At 39.8% G+C, this 10,585-nt stretch overlaps 1 protein-coding gene and 1 pseudogene across 1 annotated transcript in view; both read left to right on the top strand.

Annotated features, from left to right (window-relative positions):
* Positions 1 to 10,585, top strand: part of LOC111151046 (complement component 4 binding protein alpha) — a 63,643-nt gene that overhangs the window by 39,362 nt on the left and 13,696 nt on the right. The gene's annotated exons all lie outside the window — the stretch shown is intronic.
* Positions 8,516 to 8,809, top strand: LOC111151126 (annotated as a pseudogene).

Here is a 10,585-nt window from a genome sequence, read left to right as displayed (position 1 = left end):
TTTGCTTGTCTCTTCTCTTTTTGTTCACAGGCCTCTTTGGGGGAGCACAGGCCTCTTTTGTTCTTATTTCCCCAAATATACTTTGCTCAGGCCCTGGGGGCTCAGAGGCTTTCACTGAACTTTAGAGGCAACAGAAACTTAGAGAATCTGACCCAACACAGAGGGTGTCTGCTGATGGTCCTGAAAACCATTTGCCTGCTCTTGCTTCTAGGAAATCTGTAGATTTTAATTGTGATTTCCCCTTTGACGAGGATTTGTGGGTCACTGGTTTCCTTGGAAGGTGGCCTCAGAAAGCAGTGTTTAGCGAGTGGATAGTGAGATGACCAGATGAGAAAGGGAGGACTGCTGAAGGAAGGAGATTGACTGGGGTGATTATTGTGTTTGTGACGGGGGCTCAGGGAGGCTGACTGTGCTCCGAGAGTGTGGGGGACACAATCCTGAGTAGTCTTTCCAGGGGTGAGGACCTGGAACATCTTTCCACCAATTCCCTCCTCTCATGAGTGAAGACTGGCCCCAGCAGAGGACTTGGGGACACGCCATGTGGACCCACTGAACACGCTCTGGAGGCAGGGCTCAAGGTCAGGTGCAGAGAGGCTGGTATAGGAGGGCACTATGGGGGGCCCCGCAGCAGCCACCTATGTAGGGATATGGGCAGAGCACAGCTGGCCTGGGCCACACTTCCCTTTTCTCTGTCACTCTCTTGGGACATCTGTTCTGGCCTGTATCTCTCTCTCTTTTCTCTCTCTACTCAAAACTCTCATTTCTCTTCATCAGACCCCTATAACATTTGCTTTTGTCATCCCAAGCAGAATTTTTTTTTAAGCGTGAGCTGTTCATTTCTTTATCTCCATTGAGCTTTCACTTTTTATCTGAATTCTCACATATCGAATATTTGCCTGCCCTGCCTACAAAACAGGTATAAACCACCAAGAAGTCCACAAGCTACTATCGCAAACATGAGTTCCTCGCTTTTGGTTTGGGGTGTGAGGATGTGGCATGAGCCCCAGGGGTCCCCCAGACACTCTGCAGATAGAATTGCCACATGATCTGCTGGCGCCATTTAAATATTTGTGTATTAAGGTGCCTCGTTAGCGCAGTAGGTAGTGCATCAGTCTCATAAATATCTGTGTATTATAACTATTAGTTCCACAGGATGCACCAAAAATATGATCTACGAAAGTGGAAGCTATTGTTAGCCATGCTCGTGAGCTGAAATGGCTTAAGACTTTATCAGAAGATTTTATGACAGAAGAACTTGCTCGATCTGTTGCTCATTAGGGAGTTCGAGTAGAGGAAGGAAGGGAGCCTGGATATTTTATACCAAAAATGTAAAATGAAATTTAGAACATAAGGAAACACAACTGCGTTGCCTTCTGAGACAGGAGCAGATGGATCATTTCAAAGAAATTGAGCTGTCAGCGTGGTCTGGTGTTCCCAGGAGCTTTATAACCGCAGGCAGAGAAAACCCAAACAGTTTACGTCCCGGTTTCGCCACCGGGCCTCTGCTTCGGTCATCTAACATCAGTGGGACTGGACGAGGTGATGCTGTTTCCCTGGGGTGAAAAGTGGATGAATATTCGACAATTCCTCTTTCAGACATGGGCTCTCCTTTCTTCACCAGCGAATGTGTCTCTGCCTCCAGCCCTCTCCTTTGCCACCAAACCGACTCAGGAAAATTTTCCTTCATTAAGTAATAATTTTACAAACATGACTCTGCTTGCTTATATTCTGTTAAAGTTGTTTGAATTCATTTTCTAGTTCATTATTATTTACATCACATGATTTGACTTTACTCCTTTACTGTAGTACATGTTTTCTCAGACGTACAATAAAACCGAATTCGTATCTGGTTCTGTAGGATATCCCCGCATACTACATGCAATTATCCTCACGACCGAGTCCACTGAATCATATATAATTAGGTAGTTGATGCTTTAAATGCATTATATACATTCAAATTCTTAGTATATATTTTTATATCTGTGTTTAATAATGTTTTACCATTACAAACAGCTTGGTTTGGATATTGGGGTGGGCTGGGAAAGAAAAAATTTTCCCCATTTCTTTTTTTAAAAAATATTTATTTATTTATTTATTTGACAGAGTAAGACTGCAAGAGAAGGAGCACAAGCAGGGAGAGTAGGAGAGGGAGAAGCAGGCTTCTTGCAGAGCAGGGAGCCCAATGTGGAGCTCAATCCCAGGACCCTGGGATCATGACCTGAGCCAAAGGCAGATGCTTAATGACTGAGCCAACCAGGTGCCCCAGTCTTTCCCAGTTTCATAAGGGAAATTAGTATCTGTGCTATCTGAAAAGTCACCTTCTACATCATGTTATTAGTGGATTATAATTGAATTGCTAACTAAGTATGCTTCTATTTTCATATTACTAATGTATTCGCATGAAGAATTATCTACCTCAGGCTTCATTCTTTATCTATACAGAAGACATGGCGGAAGCTTTTAAATGTCAGTCCTTCATGGTTCCTTCCTTAACATTTTCCCTGAGCACATCAGAGCAGGGCAGAGACTTATTATCACACAGATATGAATTATTTCTTCATTTTTTAATATAGTCTTTCATTTAAATCCCTTTAAAATGATCTATAATAAATGCATATATGTGCAAACAAATATTGAAACAGTAAAGATGGGCATAAATAACTCCAAGACATTTTTTTCCTATTTCTCTTCACATTTTATATTTAAGTTTTATCTTTAAAATCTTAATTTTTGTGTATAATTCTATAAATTATAAACCAAATTAGAAGTGCAGCTGTTTCTTGACCTATCAACTCTACTTATCTTTAAAATTAATTTTAAATATACATACATTTAACAAAATCGTGTACTAACCAGACCCACACAATTCCTTTTCCCCAGTCCCAGAGAACCACGGTTACTTCTTAAAACATTTTTTCTTTCCTGGTATTTATCACCATGTTTTTAGAAATTGTATTTTTTCCACTTTTTAAATAAATTATCCATTAATCTATTGATTATAGCCAAAGATTCAATCATCTGGATTTTTCATTCTTTTTTCCAATATGGTTATTGCCCAACTTTAGTTAAATCAGTAATATAATGTTTGCAAGGAATGATCACTGCACTGGACCAAGTAGTGTTCTGTGAGCATGTTTCTTTTCCTTATAACTGCCTTATATTACTCTGGGGTTGATGGTGTTCTTTTTAGTGATGTTGTTTGCCTCCTTAGTTAACCTTGTTTCTATTTCCAATTCCTCCTAAGTGCTCCAAGAGATTTTTCGGTCCACCAATATTGTCTGAATGTTAAGGGACAACAAAACCTTATCAGCTCGCTTTTTTGTCCCCATGGATCATTCTCCCAAAGTTCATTCTCTCACTTGGTTTTAGTTTGGGTTCTACCAGAAGCACAGCCTGGAACAAGAACTAAAGTTAAAAGGTTTGTTTAGGAATGGCGGAAAACACCAGGAGATGAGTACGGCAGTGAGGTAGGGAAAGGAAGGCAACAGTAAGGGGTGTGTGATCCAGGCAATTAGGATGACCAGAGCCTAATCCCAGGGAAACTGGTAAAGATGTTGAACCTCACTCAGAGAAAGTAATCGCCCTAAGGTGAGGGAGTTGGAGTACTGATACACTAGTTTCCATCAGTCGTTAATTAAGATCTGCTTCTGAAAGGTATTGATTATCTCCCTTTTATCCTTACAGGTAAAAATCAGAGTAGCTTTAAATGGTTCTGGAATAAGTCTGAGCAAAGGGTGGCAGAACCTGGAAGCTGTCCAGACTGTGCTGAGTTGTTACAGTCCGAGTGACACGGACAGGACATCTGACAGTGTCTGCTCCACGCTGCATCCCACGGGGGATGTTCTGCCTTCTGCAGGCTCACTTTTGTTACTTTCTCTGGTTCTTGGGTTCATGCTTTCCTCTCCCTTGGTTCCAAGTCCATTCTTTAGGAGCTACCCAAGAAAGGATACATAAGAAGTAAAAATTTGAGTCCTGACATATTTGAAACTGTCTTTATTCTCACACTCGACTGAGAATTCAGCTGGGTATATAAATCTGGGTAAAAATAATTTTCTCTCTCATTTTAAAAGAATTTCTTGATTGTCTTATTAATTCCAGTACCAATACTGAGAAGTGAGAGGTCATCCAAACTTCTGATTTTTCCCCCTATTCTGGAAACTTTTAGGATATACTCGTTACCCATGGTGTTCTAAAATATGTCACTGCACTTTCCTATCTCTTACTTTTTCACTTACTTTTTCAGTTCTTCATGAGCCCCTTTTTTCTTTTTTTAAAGATTTTATTTATTTATTTAATAGGCAGAGATCACAAGTAGACAGAGAGGCAGGCGGGGAGGGGGGTAGTGGGGGAAGCAGGCTCCCTGCCGAGCAGAGAGCCCAACCGGACTCAGGGCTTGATCCCAGGATTCTGGGATCATGACCTGAGCCAAAGGCAGAGGCTTTAACCCACTGAGCCACCCAGGCACCCCTTCATGAGCCCTTTCAATCTATAAACTCACGTTCTTCTGTTCTGAGAAATTTTCTTATGTAATTTCTTTAATAATGTTTCTTCACGGAAATCAAATTAACCTGATATCATATCTCCTTGTTGATTATGTACCTTTGTTATGCATTTTATCTTCATTCCTACCTTCAACCCTACACACATTTTCTGGAAAATTTCTCTGGCTTTACATTCCAACCCTTTTGTTGAATTTTTCAATTTCTTTTAAGACCATTTTATGATGCTTTCCAAAAGATTTTTATTTTTTTCTCTTTTCAAAAAAAAATGTATGCAATTCTTTCTACCTAAATTCATTCTTTTCTCCATGGAGCTATTTGTAATACAAAAGTGTTCTTTTGCAACTTAGTTAATGATCATCACAGTCAGTTGTTCTTTTTTTTTTCAGAGCGAAGCCCAAATTCTCTAAGTTTCTATATATTTGAATAAAGTTTGCTGACAGTGGCTTACTAGCAGTGTGATGGTACAGTTAGGGATTTAAACTGTGGTTATAACAACAACTGTTAATTGTTTTCCTACCTATATTAACCCCCCTCTATCACTTCTACCATTTTAAATATCAGCAGGCACATAGCTCCTCAGCTAGAGCCTCCCTTGGAGTGACGTCCTAATGGGTGTAACTTCCCAGTCATTTTTCTGCTTGCTCTCTGCTTCTTGTTTCCTCAGGGTTGAAATGCTGACAAGGTGCTGGTGAGCAACCTCCGCCACGTTGAGGAGGACAGCGCCCCAAGAGATGTAGACAACAATAAGCAGGAAGGAACCTGGTCCCTGGTACTGGGCAGAGCTGCTGACCATCCTAAGTGTTCTTATGTCTCTTCTTTCATGAAAGAAAAGTCAAGTTCTACCTGGTTGGAGTCACTAAGGTTTTAGGAGTCCTGTCTCCTGACAAGCATGGGGTGGGAATCAGGGTCCTCTTTGTTGCTGTCTAGTTTCTCTAGAGAAAGATCCTCTGGTCTTCTGCTCGCTTATTTACAACTTGAATTTCTACCATGTCAGATGAGGAGACTATTCCTTCTACGTTCTCTGTGAATTCTCATTCCTCCCTCTGTTCGTGGACTATTTCCACAACCCCATTACTTGTGCCCCATGAACACCAGAGACTGATTCTTTCCTGAAATAATTACCCCAACCCTAAAGGTAGATCATTTGCATTTGTCTCCTTGTTTTACGTGAAAATTTTACCTTCCATTATGACTGATTTGTCTTCCTTCAGAGGTTTGCCCACAGTGGTGCTGAATAATTCCACCAGGAGTGAAAACTGTATGAAGTTATGTGAAATGTTAATTTGGTGCTGGAATTTAATTTAGCCTCAGAAAAGTCAGTTACAAAACCCCTGCTGCCACATATTTTCTGACTACAGGAACATAAATTAACTGATTTATTTCTATCCTAGTTTTAATAACCACCAGGAGAAAGAAATTGGTAAGCTAGAGGCTCTACCACAAAAAAACTTAACTAGAGACTGTAACGATCATCTTGTCATTTTGCAATAATGAGAGCTAAAAAGGGGGATGCATTTTTTGCTAAAATTCCTTTGAATCCAGGAGCTACGCTTCCCAGTCCTGTCACACTGATAATGAACCCATTTGCAAATCTAAAAAAGATATGATGAATTCTCTTTATTAAGAATCTTTTAAAAATTTAAGTACTCTAAGTGGATTGATGTACTTTTGAAAGTTTTAGTCTAAAATATAATTTTTTTACTTGAAACTTTAGATGTTATGTAGCTCAACACCTTGTAGAAACTTTACTGTTGTAAGTTTTAAATTATATTTATTTTTAAGGTACTCCAAAATATGCATGTATCAATGGATCCAATCAGGAGCTAGAAACCACACAATGACTTTTAACCACACAATTCTTTTTAAAATAAAGAATTATTAAACTTTGATAAAAGGTTAACTATAGGATATATATATGCATATATATATATATGAAAAAAACCTTTATGTGGTACTTTAGGGCTGTGGGAGGGCACTTAAGAAAGAATCAACTTCAAAAGAGTACCCCTTCCCAATGTTCTATTTGCAATCCACTAGATGCCAGAGAAATTCACACGTGGTGTGCAGTGGAGCTGGTTTGCAGAAACCAACCCTCCGAAATTCAGACAGAGGGGGAGTGAGCTGCTGGGGTTGCTGACGGCACACGTAGACCTGCAGCTGGTAAAGGGGCACCAGGGCGCTGGGTGTCTGTGATGCAAATTGCAGATGGTGGCCAGGGGCACAGGTGTGCTGAGCAATAGGGAGCCCACTAGCCGTCCTGCAAGGCAGAGCTGGGATATGGGCAAGTGGCAGCTGGTGACCAGTGTACAGGCATGCAGATGGAGTGCTGGTATGGTAAGAGGCCTGAAAAAGCACCCCTGTCAGGAGAACCACAAGAAGGGGATGGCCAGACCACTTAAGGGCTGCAAGGCTGCCATGGGCCATGCATTATGGGCACATGACTGGGGCAGAGCGCCACTGGATAACCTTATCGTCACTGGGCTATCCTACCTCTCAGGAGCAGGAAGAGGTACGGAGAGTTCTTTCTTCCTACAGTGTCCCTCTAGCCCTCTCTGTTGAGAAAGCTTAACATCATGCTTACTGTAAAGGAGAAATGCTTAAATTCTTCTTGATTTCACTACCTCAGAGCTGTAATAAATGGTGAACTTGGAGCTAGAAGGCCATGTATCGATAACAGGTACAGCATGACAACTTACAGTTGCTAAACTAAAAACGCAAACTCAGAACCACTCAAGGATTGCTCAGAGTTAGACCTATGGGAGAAAAAATGCCAAAGAGTAGCAGCCAATGTATTAAAACTTAGATTGACTTATTTCACTCAGCATAATCTCTTCCAGTCCCATCCATGTTGCTACAAAAGGGCATCTTGGTTCTTTCCACAGTTTGGCGACCGCGGCCATTGCTGCTATAAACATTGGGGTACAGATGGCCCTTCTTTTCACTACATCTGTATCTTTGGGGTAAATACCCAGTAGTGCAATTGCAGGATCATAGGGAATATATACAATGGAATATTATTCAACCATCAGAAAGGAGGAATACTCACCATTCACATAAGCATGGATGGAACTGGAGGGGGTTATGCTAAGTAAATTAAGTCAAGAAGAGAAAGACAATTATCCTGTGTTTTTACTCATATGTGGAACATAAGCGATAGCACAGAAGACCATCGGGAAGGGAGGGAAATCTGAAGAGGGAGAAATCAGAGACGAAGATGAACCATGAGAACCTATGGACCCCAGGAAACAAACTGAGGGTTTCAGAGGGGAGGGGTGTCAGAGAAGGGAGTAACAGGGTGGTGAGTATTAAGGAGAGCACATGTTGTGATGAGCACTGGGTGTTATGTGTAATGGTGGATCTTTGAACACTACATCAAAAATTAATGATGTACTATAAGGTGGTCAATAAACATAATAAAAAAAGAAAAGAAAAAAAGGACTTTTTTAATATGAAAAAAATCGAATGTTAAATCTTCACAAAAGAATGTTTGTTCAACTACCTTGGATTGCAAATTCAATGCACTCTGGCTTTGAAATAATTTTCTTTCCATAAAATTCCAAAATTTTCTTTTTCATACTTTTGAACTGACTCAACATTATTGTTAATTGTATTGTTGGAAACATGTAAATATAGGAACAGTGAAGTATTATCTAGAGTAAAAATTGTATTAATATCTGGTTTCAAAATGTCAAAACTATAGTGAATAAATTTCCTCTGATGTCAATACCCATTGTATTATTTTAGCTGGCATTTTTAACAGAGTGGAAAATAAAATCCCAATAATATCTCAAAAAAAAACCAACTTAGATTTAGATATAATTTTGTTTGAGTTTACTTTCAGTCAAGGAAAAAATTGGAAAATATGATGATTATGTATTTTTATTGGTTGAGAAAAGAAACATAGTTCTGAGAAAGGACCTCATTTGGTTTTATTAAAATATATAATCTTAAAGGCGGAAGTGGGTGCAGCGCTGGGTCCAGTGGGGAAATGACAAGATCAAAGCTGCAGGAGAATGGACAGTGAGGCTCGGAGAATGGGAAGAATCTTGGATTTGATTGACAGTGCTCAGTGAGAAGACAAGCTGCCAAATGAGGCCGTTCAATATCACTGAATGAGCTTCCTGGACTGGAACAGGACGATGGTGGCACCACAGAACCTGTTAAAGAACAAGAAATGAAATGGACAGAGTTAGCCTTGCTACCTCTATGCGAATGTTCCCCCAAATGGCTCCTTTCTCATGGACGGATTTTTTAAAAATACAGAAATACAACATGTTTCCTTACAGTCCCCTATTTCAGAGCTGTAAGATAAATCCACACTCAAAAATGTACATCCACTGGGGCGCCTGGGTGGCTCAGTGGGTTAAAGCCTCTGCCTTCAGCTCAGGTCATGATCCCAGGGTCCTGGGATGGAGCCCTGCATCAGGCTCTCTGCTCAGCGGGGAGCCTGCTTCCTCCTCTCTGTGACTGCCTCTCTGCCTACTTGTAATCTCTGTCTGTCAAATAAATAAATAAAATCTTAAAAAAAATGTACATCCACTTAGTTTGTGGCTGCAAAATACAATGTAAAAATACTCACCAGAATGAGAAACTGATGGAGATTTCTCAGGAACGCAGACTATTTGGCCGTTTGAACCTGAAGTTCTTTAATTACTAGCTTGTTTGAACGTGACTGGTTCAACATTTTCCTAAAACTCTGATTGGCTTTACTATCAGTGTTTAACACTTCTTGCAACAACTTCTTTAACAACTACCTGCATGTGTCCTGTGACACAGGGGAATGAAGATACAGAAGGAAGGGCAGGGAAAGAGGAAGCCAGACAGAAGGAGACTGATACCTTCTCAGGTGCCCCCATTCTGAGAAGCCTTCTGTGTGACTGTGTATGGTGCCTGTGGGTATAATAAGTTTATAGATAACCCATTCACTGATTACCAGGATTCCTAATTATCACATAAACAGGAAAGAGCAGATGAAATTTTTCTGCCTTTTTGTCATTATTGTTGTTATTGTCATTAATCAACAAACATGCATTATCAAGATTCCTCACTGGGTTCATTGAACAGTGGAATAAAAGAGTTTTGATGGAAGAGGAAAATCATGGTCTACCTCTGTTCTAAAAGCCTTATGCTGAAGCATCGCTATCATTGTGTCCCAAGCTCTACAACTTGATGCTCGTTGTCATTTTAGTGTCCAAGCGATTGTCCTCCACCTGATTTTCCATTTGCTTCTCCAATAAACAAGGTGTATGAGACAGACTTCAAATCCAGAACTGCCCTGTCAGCCATCCTGGTTTTAGTAGAATCAGTTCAAGTTGAGTACTTGTAATGCCAGAGGCTCATAGGACCATAGTGTTTTTTGTGTCAGGATCAACATTTATTTTTCTCACTTGCACTTTTGTGGTATTTGGGGATGTTCTTTTAGGAACTTAATGAATCCTTCAATTCCAAAGAAAATCTTTGATCAAAACAGTCTTCAAAATCATTATCACCTATACTCTTTAGAAGAAGGCAGTTAGGAATTCACACTGAGATAGTTTTCTAACAGTAAGGATATTGAATAGATTTCCCCTTTTCTTGTTTCCCTGTGAGCAAGGGCATACATTTTTGAGAACTTACATTGGTATGAATAACTGGTCCATGTATCACACCCTTTATTATCACAGCGATCTAACTCTACGAAAAAATCTAAGTACATTTTTTTCTCTCATCTTAAAATGTATCAGACAAATGGGATAAATGTTTGCACTTATTTTTCCTCAGAGTAAAATTCATGAAGTCAGGATCAGAAATAAGCATTGAAAAAAAAATCTCTGCGTTCATCTAGAAGTAGTAATTCAAACTCTCCACCAGATTTTCCTTCTCATGTTATATTTTATAAGTAATTTTAATCACTAGTCATCATTTTAATTTTCCTCCTAGAGAAATCCAGAAATCCAGGAGACATAATCAATGGGAAACTGGAAGTGAAAGGCAGATTTTCTTTCTGGTTCAACTATAGAATTCAAGTATTCAGAGTGGTAAGTATAAGGCAACCCAGAAGAATACTATTCTTTTCAATTTTTATGAGTAGATTAATGCACTCT

This window comes from Enhydra lutris, unplaced genomic scaffold, assembly GCF_002288905.1.
Source record: "Enhydra lutris kenyoni isolate GAN:26980312 unplaced genomic scaffold, ASM228890v2 scaffoldscaffold25, whole genome shotgun sequence".
NCBI lineage: Eukaryota > Metazoa > Chordata > Mammalia > Carnivora > Mustelidae > Enhydra > Enhydra lutris.
This window is presented reverse-complemented; position numbering and strand designations above follow the sequence as displayed.